The 22,185-nt window shown below is 37.7% G+C and overlaps 1 long non-coding RNA gene across 1 annotated transcript; it reads left to right on the top strand.

Moving 5' to 3' along the window:
* The first annotated feature begins 11,302 nt into the window (after positions 1-11,302).
* LOC109185011 lies at positions 11,303-15,449 on the top strand. Its single transcript, XR_002054917.1, has 3 exons — positions 11,303-11,313; positions 12,401-12,406; positions 15,343-15,449. It is a non-coding gene; the product is annotated as an uncharacterized LOC109185011 (long non-coding RNA).
* Positions 15,450-22,185: the final 6,736 nt, after the last annotated feature.

Raw genomic sequence — 22,185 nt, 5'->3', positions numbered from 1 at the left:
AAGAACGTTAATTTAGAGTTTAGTGCTCTTCTTTTGATGTGATAAGTGGGGGAAAGTTTTCCTTAGATAAGGGAGGGATAAAGTGAGGGGAGGTTATGTGTAGGTCTCACAATCTCACCGCGCGTGCTATGATTCCCGAATCTTATGTTCCTAAGTACCTGGAGTTCAAGTCTACGTCCTAAGGTCTGGTCTTAATAGTCTTATCCTAGGGTCAAACTTAGGCTCTGATACCAACTGTAACACCCCGAAATTTCTAAACTTTTGAAACTTATATAATAAAGGTAAGTTCTCATTAAATCCCAAAACATAATATAAATAGTACAGGGTGCTATGCCACACCTGAGCTAGAAAACTCAGGTGCACAGGCTAACTAACTAATATCCTCAACAAGATAAAAGCATAAGCATGACACGCAAGCCAAGAAGGGGAAACTATCTACTTCTACGCTCAACGGTTCTAGCGCGCTCCAGTGTCTACTCTTCTGTGCCTGAAAGCTAAATATATCTGTTCAGCGAGAGATGCTGGTAACCCACTCCAACGCGTTGAAATACAATACATATAGATATATACATAGGTATATGAAAACCATTTCGAAGCATGAAGATATATCCTAAGAGACTCTAGCTTTCAAAACAGGGGATAGACTCGACAGATAGGGACAAGCACAACCAACAGTCATAACCAAGCATGCACAATTCACAGGTGTAGGGAACAGATACGACAGATAGAGATAAGCGCAGCCAATAGTCATAAACAAGCATATACAGTTACTAGCATGTATCCTATGGTCCCGCTTTCATAACAATCCAATCATCCAAATCTCATCACATAGCACACTTTGTTGGCGCCACAGGACCAATCGCATGCCCATACATGAGGGTCAGCGCATATAGCTCTGACACGGCCCCGCAGCACCCTACCCCGTATCGCAACACGGAGGGGTCGATCGCAACCGACCGATGAACCGCAGCTCATCATAATGTTTGATCGCAACCAAACAGTGGACCGCAGCCCAAGAGTAGTCATCTGACCGCAACCAGGAATATGAACCGCAGCTCATGTAAAACGTTTGATCGCAACCAAACAGTGGACCGCAGCCCGAGAGTGTAAATCTGACCGCAGCCAGCTTCTGAACCGCAGCTCAGGAATAACCAATTTGATCGCAACCAAATTGGGGTATCATGCACATATAACACATAGCAAACACATGCAACCCACATTGACACATTGGGAAGGGGGAGAAATCGTATAACGAAACCTGTGCGTGATCATCCACGTACTAAGAATAATCCTAAGGGGTTCATACTTCTTACACCTAGGCCAACGGGATACCAATTCAACTAGCATGCAATATACAAGACTCATTCAACCTACGAATGGTACCCGAACATCAAACTAGACATAGGCACGATAGACGGAGTCCGTTGGGACACCACGGGGGTCGGGGGAACATCAAACGGGGAAGCCGGAATCCCCAAGTGGGGTAAAATCCAGCGGGTAGCCGGTGGGTGAGGGGTCACCCGCCGGCGTCGTGGTTCCGGGCAACGGGTGCCCGGCGGGCAGTCGCCTGCCCGCTGCCGGCGACTTCAAAGTTGGCCGCGGGTAGGTGGCGGGTCCCCTACCCCCACTTACCCCTCCACTGACTCTTTCATCACAAAAACGCCCCGGGAACATTAGTGGAACCCGGAACCATGCTTAGACACTTTCAAACGTAATTGATAACAACACGTAGACAATTAACGGATCAAAAGCAGGAAACATACGGCACATATCCTATCATGCTTTTCTAAACATAATTAATACCCGAACATGCGAATTCCCACCCAATACATCAAGAATAACCCATATGAATTTCACGATACAGCCTAAGGCTCTAGACACATCCAATTTAACAAGAACACGATTCCTCTTTAAACATCGAGAACAATCAAGAATGGCACATAATCATCAAGAAACTAGGTTCCATCAAGAATCACACAATCATCAAGAATCCCTTTTCATCAACAAGATTATCAAGATCGCCCATGAAATCATAACACCAATCGTTAAGAACAATATAACGAATCATCAATACACAAGAATATGGGGAAATCCTAAGAGGGGAATCATAGCTATGAAAATAGGTTTTGTTGAGACATGGGTTACCTCTTAGCCTTAATTAATTCCTTGGCTATGAAGGGTCTTTCTTTAAGCTTTCTTCTTTCTTGATTTCTCCTAAGGGAATTCTTGAACTTCTTGTGTGGTGAGAGATTATTGTGGTGGGGGTTCTGGTGCCTCTTATGTCCCCTATTTATATACCTAGGAGTCCTAATTAGGATCTAAATACTATAAGCTTGCTAATTCTATTCATTTTTGGGTTAGGGGTTGGGTTTTAGGGGTGAGGGCCCACGGACTATGGTGGGCCATTTCCAAATTAATTATTGTAATTTAATTCTTTCTTTGGATAATTGGTTAAATGATTAATTGGTTTTAGAGGTCGTAACACGGGGTGTTACAAAGAGGTTGTCGACTAAAGCAGATCATTGGCATGGATGTTTGGGTCCAAGTGAACTACGGTAAAAATTACTAAACTACCGCCTCCGCCAAGAATGGCAATATCCAATAATAGAGCTACCGCCGCCACTGTCAAGGTCGTTCAGCCTGCCGCCATTGTTTCAACAAAACACCACCGGAAGCGGAGAGAAATAGCAAGAGACTATGGCTTTGCACTTGGGAAGTGAATAGTGGTAAAGATAGCTATGGTTGGCGGAGTTAACTCAGTGAGGAAGTCCCCTCCGCGGACGGAGCCAAAGGTCGTGCCTAGGCTAGAAGACGAGTTATGTAACACCCCAAAATTCTAACATAATATAACATGAGAAAACCACTTTTTTCTAGAAATATATATCTATAGAACATCATCCCACCAAAATGTAGATTAGGTTCCTCACAACCTGGAGGGAGTGTTACCGCCACATCTATCGCCGACTGTGTTACCGCCACATCTATCGCCGACTCTCGGATAGATGCAAGGCTACATAAAAAAATTGGTATTCTAAAAAGACAAGGGTTCTACTAGACCCAAAGTTTAGCTACAAATTCAAAAAAAAGGGGAGGAAAGAGTTTCTAAAGTAAACATAACTACAAATATCTAAAATAAGTATACTAAAGTCTCAAGAGATAAAGTCTATAAAAGTGGGATACTACAAGGGAATTTACAAACTGCTACCACGCGCTCTCGCAATCAATTACTTACTCCAATCCTGAAAATAACAAGTTTCAAAACACACAAATACACAACGTTAGCATAAAATGCTAAATATGGTTTACTTCGCCCCATAAAATAGTTACATTTTTAGTTTGAAACAACCATAGTTTACGGGTTTTACAATGGATTGCACTTCAAAATATCCCTTTCAAAACATAAATTTCAATAAAGTAATCAATACTTCACCATGTACATAAGAATAACAACTTTACACTCAATATAACTCTCATAGGAATAAATAATTTTGACACAACTGATATAACCATCTTCAATATGTCATAGTCTTAAGAATAAATTTTATAATAAATGTAAGTATTGAAGATTTCGAAATAGTAATAATCAATATTCCTCAACACATAATAATACTCACTCAACCACCATTTCAAAATACAAGGCCTCTCCAATGGTGTCACACACACACATAAGTATCGAGAAACTCAACTAATAGTCAAATCTTAAGTGTATAATCATATGAGTATGGAGGAACACAAATCTCCCTAGTGGGATAGGAACATCATCTCTGTAAAATCCTAGTGAACAATAACTCACTATTGAACACTCTGCAAAAATCCCCACTCTCCAAAAAGTGAAAGGGGCACCGAGACATCAACTCATTGAAGCCCTAGTGAAAGGTAATCCATTCTACTGAACACTCCGCAAAATTCCCATGTCGTGGAAATCAAGACTAAAACATTCAGTGTGCACACCCTAAATGGTTTTCCAGGCCTAGAGGGAAGTAACTATTCCTAGTAATCCAAGATGTTTAATTTTCTATCGAATACTCCTCAAAATAGGGTTTTAACCCACAATTCTAATATCCTCCAAAATAATACAATTTTTATCATTGTCCATAGGCTATCAAAATATCATTTCTCAAAATAGAAGTTCTCATCGAACCCTATAATATCACAATAGATTATATATCTCTCAAAACATAGATTTTCAAATCATATATACCCTTCTCAATAATAATAGGTTCTCAACACATAACTCTTCAAACTCATATAATACTTATATACTTATGTACTACCATATAAGATGTATTCGATAGAAAGACTCTCAAACAATACTCAAATTATTTTCCAAAACCATAAGTATGATCACAAAAGGTAACATATAGAGACTACTATACCAAATGTTGAACTCACGGGTCCAGGATACCCGTGAGAGAGACCCGGGCGCGAACCAGGGTCATTATGGCGGGCTTCCCAAATCTTGCCACCAAGTCTCGTGGTCACCATGGGTTTGTGTGGCGGGACTATGGAGGCCGCCACACAGGCTCGTGACATCCTCACAGAACTAGGGACGAGTGTCGCAAACCTGTGGCCAGTCTCGTGGGGGTAAAACCAGAATGAACATAGAATCAAAATCAGTCCAGAACATCGCCAAACTTCAGACAAAACACTCAAAATATATTTTCATTTGCAAAACCATTGATACATTTACATACACACGTACTTTATAGTCAAATGCTATCTACCTAGGTTTTAAAACAACATAAATCTCGTGAGATAATAAACACAAGCCATGAACAGATAGCATTCACAGTTAGGGCAAAAATTTGAACTAACATAAACCATACCTCTACAGCTAAACCTCAAATGTAGGAATCCCCCAAATCCTAATGCTCGGGCCCTCTCCTACATATCAAAACTATTGCAGACAACCATGTAAACATATACTCACAGATAACCTACTTAAGCTAAGAAGAATGGACTATCAGAGGATGGAATGGAGAGAAGAGGGAAAGGCTTACCAATGTTGGAAATAACATTCCACCAAGTGAATGTGTGGGGAGATCAGTTCTTTGCTCATCCACAATAAATTGTGGAGTCAAATTCATTCATATAATTGTAGTCCTCTCCACCACTACTCTCCCCTCCTTTTGTGGATATTGAATGGCTGAGAGAGGAGGGGCAGGTATTTCTATAGCTATAAATACCCTGCTCCTCCTAAAGTTCAAAACACACTTCATAATCATTTTCTTCTATTCTTCGATATCCTCTGAGCAGTCTGAGCACTTGAGTCGGGTTCTTTTGTGCTTTCTGTGTGCAACCGGTCGAAAGCATCCCCGGCATACCCTGGGAATCTTTGCTTTTAAGGTAGTGTTTACACAACACGGGATTTTTCTACCTACCTATCCAATTCAACCTATATAAAAAGCAACAAGTCTGCGACATTTTTTTTTCGTCCTTAGTCCAACAGTTAAAAGCAAAGAATATATTTTATTTATTATCCTTTCTTCAAAAAAATGTCGTCCAAAGCTGCTTCCGATCTTGCAAAACTCCAGCCACTTGACGATCTTAACTATCGTCGCTGGGCAGTCAAAATGATGATCCACTTCGAGTCTGTCGAACTCTGAGCTAAGTATTATTTCTTTATTGCATGTATACATGATAATTCATTTAATGTGTGTTAGAAATGCTTTCATGCATCATCACCACATTTATTTCATCTTTTGGTTCGTTCTCTTCAGTGTGCACAACTTGAGGATTGACATATCTAAGAGATAATTAGCTACATGCTTTTCAGCACACAAATTAAAATTATTAATATTCTGTATATATTATGACTTAGTCATTATTAAATTTTGTGCTCTTGAATTTAAAGTGCAACAAATGGTTAAATATGTTCAGGTAATGACTGAGTTTTGATGATAATATATCACATAACTATCTGTTATAGCATATTGATCTTGAAGAATTGAAACAGCAAGATCATTATATTACTTAAATATGTTCTCTCACTCTTAACATCCAAGATATAAATGGTTAATCTTGATGATCAATATCTCATGCATATTGTTATGTCTATGTGTAGGCATGTGTTTATTGGATTTAGAGTTGTATGAAAATGTTATATATGGTGTTCATCACAAAATGAGATCAAAAGTGATTATGTGTTAGATAACCGAGGAACATAAATTTAAGTGATGCATGATTAATTTATTAGTGGGAAGACTATTTGTTCCTTCAAATTGAATATGAGATGCATATATAATTATATATCTTTGTCACATGGTTTTAAAGATTTGAATCATGTACTGAAATTATTTGTATAAAGATATAATCAGTATATATCAAAGTCTTTGGTTGCAGTTTGTTTGTAGCATTGAATTGAATACTAATGACATTGATTGAAATGATTTGTGCATAGATATTGCTCAAATATTTTACTAAAATAATATAAGAGCATAGATCAAAGGCTTCAATTGCAATTTAATGAGAACATGGAAATGTCATCATTCTTGAACACTCTGTCTAGGAAGATGGTTTTAAGTAAACTTCGGTTTCACAACTTGACCTGGGAATGCTTAAGAAGTAGGGTGTTGATAGTGCAGGCTAGTTATAGCGCCACTTGATCTCCACCTGAAATGAGGCTGGCTTTCATATGTTGTCTTACCTCTAGAAACACTTGTTTTTTCAAATGTGTTGTATGTTCCCTCTCTACATAGGAATTGGGTCTCAGGTCCATTGTTGGTTAGGGCTGGGATCAAACTCGTGTTTGAGTCTGAGAGAATGGTAGTGACTCGTAGGGTGGAATATCTAGGAAAGGCTTATCTGCGTGGGGGGGCTGTTTGTGTTGCCCCTCATTGTTTATACTTCCCAAAACATTCAAACTTTTATGGATAATCTTGCTAGTCGCACTAGCGGTTCTGCGTATATTGCTATTTCTTTTGATGTATGGCATACTAGATTAGGGCATATTGGGTTTAAATGCATGAATAGACTAAAATCTACAAGTATGCTTTCAAATATGCAAAATGATTCATATTCCCAATGTGAAGTATGTGATGAGGCTAAATTAGCTAAAAAAAAAAAAACTGTTTCTTACTGTAAAGCATCATACTACATGCGCTTTAGAGTTAATTCACTCAGATATAGCTGACTTTAAGAGTGCAGAGACTAAAGGTGGAAAAAGATATTATATCTCCTTTATAGTTTATTTTACCCATTATTCAAAGTTATATCTAATTAGATCAAAAGATGAGGCAGAACAAAAATAAATAAATAAATTATCTTTAAAACGGAAGTAGAAAATCAGCTAGATAAAAGGACCAAAAGACTTAGGTCTGATAGAGGTGGGGAATACGAGTCCACATCTCTAAAATCCTTTTGTGAAAAACATGGTATCATCCATGAAGTGACCGCGCCTTATTCGCCACAACAAAATGGCATAACTGAAACAAAACTTTCAAAGAGATGATTAGTGTCTTCCTAATCAGCTCAGGCGCTTCAGCCTCATTGTGAGGAGAATCAGCCCTTACATCTAACCACATTCTCAACAGGATATACCCCATAAAGGGTATGAGAAGACTCCATATGAGCTATGGAAGGGTTATGCACTGAACCTGAAATACTTCAAAGTGTGGGGGTGTCTAGCAAAGCGGAGTCTCCCAACCTTTAAAAGGCCTAACATCGAGTCTAAAACCCAAGACACTGTCTTCATGGGATATGCAGAAAACAGTGTTGCATACAGGTTTATGTACCTGGACTGTTGGTCTATGTGCGAGGCACGAGAGACTGAGTTCTTCGAACACATCTTCCCACTAAAATTGGCCCCACCTGTCTCACAAGAAGGGGTGTCTTTACTACCTTCCTCATCTCAAATTGAGAACAAGGCAGAAGAGCATACCCAAAGGAGCCAAACCAATTGGTTGCAAGTGGATCTTTAAAAGAAAGTTGAGACTAGACGGGTCAATAGAAATGTTCAAAGCCAGGCTAGTAGCAAAGGGGTATAAACAGAAGTTTGGTGAAGACTACTTCTGCACATATTCCCATGTGACTAAGTTAGCCACGATTTGTGTGTTGTTTGCCTTGACCTCCTCCCACAACTGGCTAGTACATCAAATTGATGTCAAAACAGCCTTCCTAAATTGGGATCTAGAGGAAGAGATCTACATGGAGCAACCACCTGGGTTCATTGAACCAGGACAAGAGGGAAATGTTTGTAGACTCATAAAATCCCTGTACGGGCTAAAATAAGCCGCCAAACAGTTGTATGAGAAGTTTCATAAGACACTTATGGATCTGGGCTACACGCTAAACAGATCATATGCGTGTCTATACTCAAAAGAGGTAGACTCAAGTGTTGTGCTTATATGCATCTATGTGGATGACATGCTAATGTTTAGCCACAATATAGATGCTATAAAAGATACTAAACAGTTACTATGTGATAAGTTTGACATGAAGAATCTAGGGGGGGGGGGGGGGGGGGGGGGCCGATGTGATACTTGGAGTAAAAGTCATAAAATCCGAGAATGGCTACAAGCTATCACAAGGTCACTATACAGAGAAGCTATTAAGGAAGTTTAATCACTTCGAAGTGACTCCTGCACAAACTCCCTATGATCCGAGCGTAAAACTGTCGAAAAACACTAAGATGGATGTGTCTCAAGAAGAGTATGCAAAAATCATTGGAAATCTGATGTTCTTGATGAACTACACCAGACTAGATATCGCTCTTGCGGTAAATAGACTCAGTCGGTACACTCATAAGCCGAGTGACGCCCACTGGCATGCACTAAGAAGAGTGTTGCGATACTTAAGGGGCACAATCGACTAGGGGTTACACTATACTGGATTCCCAGCAGTCCTAGAGGGATACTGCGACGCAAACTAGGTGAATGACAGTAGTGATGTGAGCTCAACCAGTGGGTATGTGTTTACCATGGGTAGAGCTGCAGTGTCGTGGAAATCCACGAAACAATCGTGTATAACTAGATCGACGATGGAGGTTGAGTTCATAGCCCTTGATCTAGCTGGGCAAGAAGCAGAGTGGCTAAAAAACCTACTGGTAGACGTGCCATTGTGGGGGTGTGCTACACTATCTGTGCCCATACACTGTGATTCTCAAACTGCTACATGCGCAGCAAAGAACAGTGCCTATAATGGTAAGAGAAGGCACATAAGAGTCAGACATGAGTCTGTAAAGCAGTTGATTATGACTATGGTGCTCACATTAGAGTATGTGAATCTGAAAGGAATATCGCAGACCCTTTCACAAAATGACTAAACAGGAAGGCCATCCTAGATGCATCAAGAGAAATGGGCCTGAAGTCCATAAAGATAAGCAAGGCTTAAACAAGCACGAACAACTGAACACGAGGTGTTCTAAGTGAAAATCTACATACAAGTAGATCTCGAGTCAAAGAGTTTGACTCTAGAAGAACCTGCATAATGAGTGCTCCCACGTGCACATGAGTTCAAGACGAACTCCCCTTAGTTAGTTCAAGGTTAAATCCACTACTAAAGAGAAAGTCACTCAAGTCACTACGTGTCAGTTCAAGGTTAAAACCACTGATATTAAGGTCAGCGCTCACTTCCGCTCATACTTTTACTCCCATCACACTTGTTTGAATGTGTGGGGGATGTTGGAAATAACATTCCACCAAGTGAATGTGTGGGGAGATGAGTTTTTTGCTCATCCACAATAAATTGTGGAGTCAAATTCATTCCTATAATTGTGGTCCTCTCCACCTTTACTCTGATCTCCCCTCCTTTTGTGGATATTGAATGGCTGAGAGAGGAGGGGCATGTATTTCTATAGCTATAAATAATCTGTTCCTCCTAAAGTTCAAAACACACTTCACATTCATTTTCTTCTCTTCTACGATATCCTCTGAGCAGTCTGAGCACTTGAGTCAAGTTCTTTTGTGCTTTCTCTGTCTAACCGGTCGAAAGCATCCTGGCATACCCCGAGAATCTTTGCTTTTAAGGTAGTGTTTATACGGCACAGAATTTTCCTACCTACCTATCTAATTCAGTCTATATAAAAAGCAACAAGTCTGCTGACATTTTTTTTTTCGTCCTTAGTCCAACAACCAGAGGTGAATCCTAAAGCTAAGAGACTCAAGAAGAATGTATTCTTCAGCTTAGGAAATATAGCTGCGTATGAGGTGGATTGAAGATGATCAGGTGCTACAGTGGATATTTATAGGCAGGGTTCATGATCTTAGGTAAAATTGACGTGGGAGAACATGAGTGCTTTGTGGGCGGGCTGGAACATAATTATAAGGCTTGGGAAACAATGAGTTCGGCTTGGGTGAAATACTTATCAGGCTTGGGGAATCAATGATTTGGGCTTGGGCTTGGGCTTATAATAATAATAATAGTAATGATCATAGACTAGTCTCAATTATATTTTTGGGTTCAATTATGTTGTGCATGCAAGGTGCATACGGATGCAAAAATGACATCGTTTTGATTAAAAACGCACGTTCACTTAAAAAAAATCAGTTTTGATTCCCGGCAACAGCATTATGTTGTGTATAATTTGAACTATATATCCAGAATCAATGAACTAAAAATTCAGAATCAATGAACTAAAAATTCATAATCAATGAACTAAAAATCCATAATGAATGAACTAAAAATCCAGCATGAATGAACTAAATATCCAGCATGAATGAACAAAAAAATCAGTTTCGATTTCCGTCTAAAAATCCAGAATCAATGAACTAAAAATCCAGAATCAATGAACAACATAATGCTGTTGAGGGGAATCGAAACTGATTTTTTTTAAATGGAACGCGCGTTTTTAGTCAAAACGACGTCGTTTTTGCATTCGTGTGCACCATGCATGGTGCACACGGATGCACAGGCGCACAGCATAACGATTGTCAAACAATGATATAATATTAAGTTAGTAAAAGTCATGAGTCATAAAATAGTTTTATGAGTAAATACCCAAAATGGTCCCTCGACTATAGCTAAATTCACAAATTGGTCCTCAACTTTCAATTTCACCCAATTAAGTCCTTAACTTTGTAATTTTAACACAATTTGGTCCTCTGTCTATTTGACCATTTGTTGACTGTGATTTTTGAGGATATATATGTAATTTCATGGTCAATCGTCGGTTTTTAAGGTTCCGGTTGTATTTCCAGACCGCACTGTTACATTTGAATCCACTGTCGAAAGCAATCTACCAAACCCGGTCACCTTCTTCATCCTCCCTTTGGATTCAATGTAGTTGAATTCATACCAGAGCGAAGAAGACGATGTGTTTCCGAACCGGTGCAACGTCATCCTGGAGGCCTCCACGTGCTCCGACGAGAGCAAAAGGTTCATCTGGAGATCGTCGATCATGGTCAACAAACGGTCAATTAGATGGAGGACCAAATCGTGTCAAAATTGCAAAGTTAAGGACTTAATTGGGTGAAATTGAAAGTTGAGGACCAATTTGTAAATTTAGCTATAGTCGAAGGATCATTTTGGGTATTTACTCTAGTTTTATTTAGATTTTGTAGTGAAATAATTTGTTTTTGAAATCATAAATACCAACATATCCATGGTTTACCCCAAAAGTAATTTTATTTTTAGGAGTATTTCTATTAAAATAATATTGGTTAAAAGAACAGGGTATTACAATTTATTATCATTAAAAGAAGCTTCGTACCCGAAACTAAAACTATTTATGAATATCGAAATCAGGGTGATGTGTGATAAGAGGTGTTTGATCACAAGAAACTTGACCTTATAAGGGTAAAGGATGAGGAACTCGGTTCAATGTAAGGGACGATAACAATAGCAAACAGAGGCAATAGGCAAAAGCAAGCATTAAATCCTACCCTCTTAAATGATTCACGACATTTGGCCCTATCTGCTGAGTCATTGAGTCAGCGTGATTTACATCATTTCAAATATTTTGTCGGGCCAGGGTGCGGGACCTTGGGTTGGGGATTCATCATTTTAGGAGAAGAAAAAAAATTGGGGTGTTCACCTCCTTGTTGTGATATTTTGGTTAATAATAATAATAATAAATATAAGTAGAAATCTAAATAATAAATAGATGAGTGCGTAAGAAAAATATGACGTGACATCCTAATAAGTTATGACCTAATGCTAACTTGTTATAGGAGATAAAATGGTTTCAGTTGCATTCTATTTACATATTTAAAGGTGTATATGGATTTTTTTTTTTTAAAAAAAAAACATAATGACAAAATTGTGTTCTTTTTTAAATAGTTGAAGATCTATTATTTGACCTTTACCTCAAAAAATAAAGAACTTCTAGGGTCGTCCAACCTAAGTAAATTATGGTTTGATTACGTATTAGCAATCCAACTTAAACTAACTCTAAAGCAACTTGCCTCATAATCCAAGATAAATCACTTAGCACGTACTTAATTGTTAAGATCGAGTAAATAAGAAAATCGTAATAAAAAGATCCAACAAGCATCTCGCCCATTAACCAACCAATTAATATAGAGATCATTTTACCCGCATGGGCAGCTCAACTGGTCATAGAGGTGAAACTTTGGAAGAATGACCAGGGATCGAGTCTCACCAGCCACAGTGAGGGGGGTTCCTTGTGCACAGTGAACACCGGTCTAGCCTCTGTGGTTCATGCTCAGTTAAGTTACTATGATTTACATCCTCTCAAATACTCTGTCGGGTTGGGGTTCTTCCTTTTGGAAGAATATAGAAATCATTTAATTTGCAAATGTGAACATATACTCTCCATCCCTATCAAATATTGGTTTTAGTCATGTTTGAACATTCAATAAAAATTGATGATCGCTGAATATAAGGACCAAATTAACAGAATTACTGCATGAGAAAGAGGTGTGTCCAATTTGTATATTTGAGTCAATAGAAATCAGTAATTGGATAGTTGGAGATATTATGGAGGTAGACGCAACTCAAGGTTAGAACTTTGAAGATACAATTGGAGTCAAGAATAGGACAATAGGTCTTCCAAGGGGCAATTGAACTCAATTGACCGCCACGTTCCCTCGTCAACATACCAATGACCACACAAACTATAACTTGAAATGAAGCAAATACTCTTCATCTTAATTACATTTACTTCTTTTTTTAACAATAATTTGTTGTTATTAAAACATTTTTTAATAACCTAAGTTTCCCGACTTTGCAACAATATCTTGGACCTCATGAATCCGTCTCAAACCCATAAAAGAGGTAAATCAAACCATTCTATCTTCGGTACTCAACATCAAGTTGTACTATTTTACGCAAAAAAAAAAAAAAAAAAAAAAAAAAAAAAAAAAAAAAAAACTCATCTAATTAAAACTCAAACCCCAAAACCCCAATGTCATTACAACATTCATACCGGCTATAAAGCGATAAAACTCCTTAATTTTGAGCATATCGTTACATCATCGTTAATAGTTATAATGACCGTTGATTTTGACTAGATTAATAGTTGAGATTTCACCTTATTTTTTACTTATGAACTCCTTCAATTCACATTTGATCTTTAGCGAAGAATGAAGAATTTTTTTAATTTTTTTTTTTAAAACAAACTCAGTATTATGGTAATTTTGTGTAAGTTTAAAGCTTAAGGTGCGTAAGTTTATATGCATAAGTTTATAGTTTACTGGGCCTAAGTTTATAGGTTAAGGTGCATAAGTTTATAGCTTAAGGTGCGTAAGTTTATAGCTTTAGGCGTCGAAGTTTAAAGCTTAAGGTACTTAAGTTTAAAGCTTAAATTGTGTAAGTTTATAGCTTAAGGTGCATACGTTTATAACTTAATGTGCGTATGTTTAAAACTTAAGGTGCATCACTTTCTAGTTTAAGGTGCATCACTTTAATTCTTAAGGTGCACGACTTACCGACTCTAGGTGCATAAACTTTAAGCTTAAGGTGCATCAGTTTCCAACTTAATGTGCATGAATTCAACTCTTAAGGTGCACAACTTTAATTCATTAGGAATATCGACTTCCATACACTAGGTGTATAAATTTAAAGCTTAGGGCATCCTCAATAGTTGGTGATTTTTTTCTAGATTTTTGTGGGCCCCAACCTCCACCTCATCATCCACCATCTCACTCGATCACAAAAACTCTTCTTCCCATTAGTTTTAAATTTTTTCATAACTTTTTGTGGACCCACCATTTACTACTACTACATTTAATTATTTTTTTATTTATTATCATTATACAAATTATTATTACGATTATTATTTTATTATATTTAAATTATACATATTAAAATTAAAATAAATTTAAAATTATAAGTGTTTTCAGTTTTTATAAATTATAATTTTATCACATAAAAATTTAATAATAAAATTTAACATGAAATACATAAAAAAAATAATAAATAATAATAATAATAATAATAATAATAATAATAATAATAATAATAATAATAATAATAATAATAATAATAATAAGAAAAGAAAGAAAAGCAGCTGGCCAACGCCAGCTTTAGAAGCAAAAAGAAAAAATGAATAATATAATGAGTTTTAAAAAAAAAAAAAAAAATTAATAAAATGAATTTCAATTGAGAGTTGGTAGTTACCCTCAATTGAAATTCGTCCCAGCCTTAGGACTTCCACGTGAGATACGCATCTCACTATTTTTATTTTTTTTCTGACAAAATCTCCATTCTTATAGGAAGAATGAACTATCTAAAACCTTTTTCCACATTTGTTAAGAACCCCTTCACTTAGTTTTTACTATTTGGAAATTCAAGAATAATCCCCTTTTGGGGATGCTCTTAAGGTGCATTATTTTTCAGTTTAGGTACATTAATTTGAAATTTAAGGTGCATCAGTTCAGTACTTAAGGTGCATCACTTCGAAACTTAAGGTGCATTAGTTCAGTACTTAAGACACATAATTTCGACACTTAAGGTGCATAACTTTGAAGATTTAAGGTGCATCAGTTCAGAGCTTAAGGTGCATCAGTTCAGAGCTTAAGGTGCATAAATTCGACACTGAAGGTGCATCAGTTCGAGACACTTAAGATCATTCGCATCCATGTTGCCAGGAAGCGCATTTAAAAAAAAAAAAAAAAATTCTTCATTTTGAGTCGTTGATCTAATCTAGATCAACGACTCAAATCTCACCCCATTTTTCACCTGGAGACCCTTAGCACGTGAACCATATATATGGATCATGGTCTATAATATAATTGGCCATCAATGATACTAAAGAGTATTGGAAAAAATAGTTAAAAATGACATTGTAAGTGGCTATTTTGTGGTACAAATATATGTGGGGTCCACTCTCGATTTGGGTTGGGTCAAAGTGGATTCGGCTTCTTCGTAATGAGATGAAGAGATTGCTATATTGTACGCTCAAAACAGATAATGAGTGAATGAGAAATTGATTTTTCAAAGTAGTTCTATTTGAACCAACATGGTTGGCGTGGTGGTTCAGCACCTCGTCCCTTAAGCATGAAGTTGGGGGTTCGATCTCCACCCATGTGAATAGAGCTCCCCTACCACTTAGTGTGGGACGGGGGATCTTCTGGTTATCGGATGGAGGGATACCTTTAGCTGAAGTCTTCTTCTTTCGCTGGCTCTGCGGGCAAAGTTATGCCAACTTTTCGAAAATATTTTCCAACTCCTTTGCCACTGTCTTCTTTCGCTGGCTCTGCGGGCAAAGTTATGCCAACTTTTCAAAAATATTTTCCAACTCCTTTGCCACTGTCCGAGCAGTAACTACTCGGACTTGGGGACCATTCAGTCATCTGATCGAAAGGTCATGTATCGCAAGTCGTAACCTTCCGGGAACCATTCGGAGTAGTTACCTTTCGAACTACTCACTTTCGAACCACTCTTCGAGTACTGTTTGGAGTACCATTCTGAGTATTAATTCTTATGTTACGAAATTAATTTCAATTTAATTCAAATTTTGAATTTGAGAATTAATTCCCAAGTTAATGGTTATCTGGTATGGAGTTTACAATGACTGTTTTTTTTTATCAATTTTAATGCAATGGTTAAATGTTATTTAATCCTTCAACTCCTATATAAGCCTTGGATGGGCAGAAGAATTTTTAGCAAGATATACAAGCTACATTTTGCTTTCTCTCAAACCCCTGCTCATCTTCCTCCTTCTTCCTGTGTTCAAAATCAAGTTCTAGTTCGTCGGGCACTTTTGTTTGAGTGCTTAAACATAGAGTCAAAGCTTGTTTTATCCTAGGAAACCTAGGCTACATCGCTCCTAGCATTTTCGGTAAGTAACAAATAAGGTTTTAAGGACAGTATGAGTATCACACGGCTCAAGCTTACCCTTAACCTTTCATTTTTGTGCTAGTTAATTTTGTGGAAATAATCCTTTCCGTAGGATTAAATTCCTAACAAGCTTAAAATCTTATTTTCCTTATTTTTACCTAAAAAATGGAAAACCCCATATTGCCAATCAACAACAATTGCGGCAAAATTTTTGGAAACAACGGTGGGAGCGACAACAATGTTGCACATTCCTAAGCATCGATGAACATTGGTTCACTGTCTGGTGGGAGCACCAAGGGGTACATCCCCACGATGTTGGTACCAAATGGTTTAGGTGAAAAACAAGAGAAGTTCAATGGATCAAACTTCAAAATGTGGCAGCAAAGCATGATGTTTTACCTGGCAACTCGCAGCTTGGCAAGGTTCTTGACCGAGAGGGTTCTTGAGATGAGGAACAGGATGTACAATCCATGTTTGCGGTGGACGCATGGAAGAATTCTGAATTCCTTTGCCGAAACTACATACTCAACGGGTTGTGTGATGCTCTATACGATGTATATTGCAAAATCAACACAGAGAAAGTGTTATGTGAAGCCTTGGATCACAAGTACAAAAGCGAGGATGCCGGTGCAAAGAAATTTGTTGTCAGTCGATTTCTTGACTATAGAATGGTTGATTCCAAGGTCGTGCTTAGTCAAGTTGAAGATTTAGAATTAATCTTTGATGATATTTGTGACGAAGGCATGGTAGTGAGTGAAGCCCTCACGTTAAGGCATAGTGGAAGGACTTCAAGAATTACCTTAAGCACAAGCGAAAGAAATGAACCTGGAGGACTTGATCCAACAACTTCGGATTGAGGAGGGCAACCGGAAAAATGATAGGAAGTGTCCTGTCGTTGGTGGCTCTAAGGACAATGTTTTGAATCATGGTAAGAGCTCCAAAAATGCCAAGAAGGACAAACAGAAGCTAGGTCCGAAGGGAGGCGTTACCAAAACAAAGTTTTATGGTAAATGCTTCAACTATGGCAAGAATTGCTACAAGTCATCTGATTGCAAAGCTCCAAGGAAGAAGAACAAGAGTTCTGAAGCCAACGTTGTTGGAGAAAGCAGTTAGAAGGAAGCTGAGATCAACATTTCGGCTATGGTGACTGATGTGAACCTCGTGGGTTCCAACCAGCGTGAGTGGTTCATCGATACCTGTGCAACAAGGCATCTATGTTGCAACCTTGAGCTGTTAGCACCTTTTAGACTGTTAAGAGCGAGAAGGTGTGGATCGAGAACTCTGCTCAGTCCGTTGTGGAAGGCGTGTGCAAGGTGGTTCTGAAGATGACTTTTAGGAATGAACTAACGTCGAACAACGTGCTATATGTTCTAGATCTGTGGAAGAATCTAGTGTCTGGGTCATTGCTGAACAAGCATGGTTTTAGAATGGTCTTTGAGTCAGACAAATTAAAATAGTTTTGTCAAAATTAAGAATGTTTGTTGGTAAAGGCCATGTAACTGATGGGTTTTTTAAGCTTAATGTAATGCATGTTATCATGAATAAAAGCAAAGTTAATTCTGTTTACTTGCTTGAGTCTTCCAATTTATGGCATGGTAGACTAAGTCATGTTAATTTCAATTCTATACATAGATTAATTAGCATGAACAATCTTCCTACATTCCAAATTGACACAAATAATAAGTATGAAATTTGTGTTGAGGCAAAACTAAGGCACCTTTCAAATCAATTGAAAGGCAAACTAAACCACTTGAATTAATCCATAGTGATTTGTGTGGTTTCAAATTTATTACAAAATGAACCGGATTTTCTAACATGTTTGTAAGAGAATGAGCATCGAACGTATGTAGAAGGCGAGAATTCTACTGAAGGACTAATGTGGAAAGAGGCTATTAAGTGTGAATTGGATTCTATTCTACAAAATCACACGTGGAAACTTGTTGATCTTCCTCCGGGTGGTACACCCTTAGGATCCAAGTGGGTCTTTAAAAGGAAATAAAATTGGATAGTTCTATCGAGAAGTATAAGGTTAGGCTTGTAATTAAAGGCTACAGGCTATGCGAAGGCCTTGATTATTTCGACACGTATTCTTCCGTGACGAGAATAAATTCCATTACGATGATACTTGTCATGGACGCATTGCGGAATTTGGATGTTCACCAAATAGATGTGAAAATTGCTTTCTTAAATGAAGAGTTAGATGAAGAAATTTATATGGAACAATACCCAAAGGGTTTGTGGTTCTGGGCCAAAAAAAAAAGAAAGTGTGTAAATTGGTTAAATCGCTATATGTTTTAAAATAAGCACATAAACAATGGCACTAGAAGTTTGACCATGCGATGTTAACTAATGGATTTAAGATAAACGAGAGTGACAAGTGTGTCTATGTTAAGAAAACGATAGACGGTTATGTCATTCTTTGTTTATACGTAGATGATATACTCATCATTGGTAGTAACAATCAGATGATCAAGTCTATCAAAAACAAGTTAAATTCGAGATTTGACATGAAGGATATGGATTTTGCTTATTTAATCCCCGGGATTAAAATGATTAGAAGACCTGATGGTATTTTTTTAAGCCAAACGTATTATGTTGATAAAAACCTTTAAAAATTCAACAAGGATGATAATCAAGTAGCTAGGACACAATTTAATACAAGCGTTTTACTATCCAAAAATCACAAAGAGTGTATTTCTCAAGTAGAATACGCTCGGATTATTGGCAGTTTAATGTATGTAATGAGTGGTACTAGGCCAGACATTGCCTTTGCAGTTAGTAAACTTAGTAGATATACGAGTAACCCCAATGATATGCACTAGAAAGCAATTGTGAGGATTATGAGATACCTAAGGGGTACTCGTGACCTTGGACTACACTATACAAGATATCTTGTTGTACTTGAAGTGTATAGCGACACTAATTGGATATATGATATTAAGAACTCTAAGTCCACAAGTGGCTACATGTTTACGTTAGCCGGTCAGTCGTCACATGGAAATCCTCGACGCAAACCTCGATAGCCAAACCCACGATGGAATCTGAGTTGATAGCTATAGACAAATGTTGTAAAGAGGCTTAGTGGCTGCCATTTTCTCGATGATATTCCTAGTTGGGAAAGATATGTACCTCCAATATGTGTGCATTGCGATAGTCAAGCCACAATTGGCAGAGTACGGAATAATATGTATAATGGTAAGTCTAGACATATACGTCGTAGACATAATACCATTAAGAAGCTTCTTACAACTGGTGTTATCTCTGTTGACTACGTAAAGTCAAAGGATAATATACCTAATCTGCTAACCAAAGGGCTGAGCAAAGAAGTTGACACGAAGAATGGGTCTAAAGCGCTTGGAATAAAGTTCTAGTGGATACCCAACTTAGTTGTCACATAGGTTCAATGAGACAACTAAATTATGGAATGAAGTGTGTCACTGTAGGGGTCTCGGCCTCCCTACCATTCCTCGTTAGAACAGTGACTCCCACACAAGGTTAGCACATCGATGCTTTAATGATTCGAATGTCGGTTGACATTTTTGAGTATGTGGGATACTCGAAAAAGATTCACCTATGTGAGAAAGGAGTGGGGTCGCTTCAAATGAGAATTGATTGGGCTCAATTATTTAGAAACTCTTGTAGAACCAAGAACGGTAACCCATGACCAAAATATGCACAGTCATGAAAACATAACATGGTTGGACGATCCTGTGTGGGATATATCATTGTCTACACAAATGGAAGTCGGTTCAAAGACATCATATTCTACCGAACAACCAGTAGAGTAAATATATCTTCACAAGGGAAGGTTCAAAGAATAACACCTACCTATCCTATGCAGGGATCGCCGTTGAACGAAGTCGCTTCATTTTGAAAATAACCCCGAAAATCAATTTTCATTCATGTGGTGGATTGTTGAAAAAAAATCTAAAAATGACATTGTAAGTGGCTATTTTGTGTGACAAATATATGTGGGGTTCACTTCCGATTTGGGTCAGATCAAAGTGGAGTCGGGTTCTCCGTTGTGAGACGAAGAGATTAATATATTGTATGCTTGAAATGGATAATGTGTGAATTAGAAATTGACTGTCAAAGTAGACCCATTTGAGTTGGAAAATGAAAGTGGAAAGGCTTATAACTTATAAGTAGCCTTTGTCCTACATTGGACAAAGAAGTGGATTCGCACCACTATATATACAAGACCCTTTTAGAGGAATGTTGAATTGTATAGCATAGAAGCTCTCTCTCGCGTGTAGGGGGTGCAAATCAAATCCTAGAATGAGCCTGAAAAAGGCTTGACTCGTATTTGCGGGCTAAGTTATGCTAAATTTTCAAAAATATATTCCCACTCCTTTGCCATTGTCCGAGCAGTAACTACTCGGACTTGGGGACCATTCGGCCATCTAACCGAAAGGTCATGTATCGTAACCTTCCGGGTACCATTCGAAGTAGTTACTTTCAAAGAACTATTCACCTTTCAAACCACTCTTCGAGTACTGTTTGGAGTACGTTCTGGTATTAATTATGATATTAAGAGATTAATTTCAATTTAATTCCAATTTTGAATTTGAGAATTAATTCCTAGGTTATTGGGTTTCTGCTATGGAGGTTACAATGATTGATTTTTTTTTATCAATTTTAATGTCATGGTTAAATGTTACTTAATCCTTCAACTCTTATATAAGCCTTGGATGAGCATGAGAATTTTTAGCAAGATATACAGCCTACATTTTGCTCTCTCTCGAAACCCTGCTCATCTTCCTCCTTCTGTGTTCAAAGCCAAGTTCTAGTTCGTCGGGCTCTTTTGTCTGAGTTCTCAAACATAGAGTCGAAGCTTGTTTTATCCTGAAAAACCTAGGCTACAATGCTCCTATTACCTTTGGTAGGTAGCAAATAAGGTTTTAAGAATAGTATGAGTATCACATGACTCAAACTTACTCTTAACTCTTCATTTTTGTACTTGTTAATTTTGTGGAAATAATCTTTTCTGTAGGATTAGATTCCTAACAAAGAGTTAGCGAGAAGTAGTATCCCTCATTTAAATTTCTCTTTTGCTAAACGATTTGCAAATTGGCTACTCATACTCAGGCTAGCTAGGTTTGAGCTCCCAAATTTTATTCCCTATTTTTACTCCTTCCCTCAAAATTTGGATGTTGATATTTTCTTTCAGACTTGCATGATGAAGATAACTTATCATCTCTTGACACGTCAAAAAATAAATGTGAAGGAGTAAATAAAAATAATTAGTATTACATTTTTCAGTATAAGTATTACATTTTCATATTAACTCGACCCAACGTGACGCATCTCACAAATAAAGATTCGTGAAATGATCTCACACAAGTATGACCAGGGCCGGCCCTGAGTATGTTTGCCCAAGGCCGTTGCACAGGGCCCCCAAAACTTGGGGGGCCCATAATATATAATTGGAAAAATTGTAAAAAATGCCCCTCTATAATATGCCAATTATCAATGTCACCCCTGAATTATGAGTGGTGTAAATGTTGCCCCTCAATTATCAAAATGGTGCACATATAGCCCCTCCCGTAGCGGACCTGTGGTTCCCCACCGCTGTCCATTGCTGGTACTTCGAATCGAGGGAGGGAAAAAAACAACTAAATTACATATTTACTCCGACTTAACGGTGTCGTACACTAACGGGGAACCACATGTCTATTACAGGAGGGGCTATATGTGCATCGTTTTGATAATTGAGGGGCAACATTTACACCACTCATAATTCAGGGTGACATTGATAATTGGCATATTATAGAGGGCCATTTTTTACAATTTTCTCTATATAATTTGTATATATACTATACATCAGGCAGTAGCCTGCTGTATAGTATATATACATATAATTTTATTTTATTTTTTAACAATTGGCCCCCAAAATTTGGTGGCCAATTGTAAAAAAAAATTATACAGATATAATATTGAGATTATGATGCTAGTGCAGTATTGCAGTAATCACACACTCACGCAAAAACAAAGCATCAACATATA

This window comes from Ipomoea nil, unplaced genomic scaffold, assembly GCF_001879475.1.
Source record: "Ipomoea nil cultivar Tokyo-kokei standard unplaced genomic scaffold, Asagao_1.1 scaffold1303, whole genome shotgun sequence".
NCBI classification, from domain to species: domain Eukaryota; kingdom Viridiplantae; phylum Streptophyta; class Magnoliopsida; order Solanales; family Convolvulaceae; genus Ipomoea; species Ipomoea nil.
The sequence above is the reverse complement of the archived record's forward strand: the minus strand, read 5'-3'. Positions and strand labels throughout refer to the sequence as shown.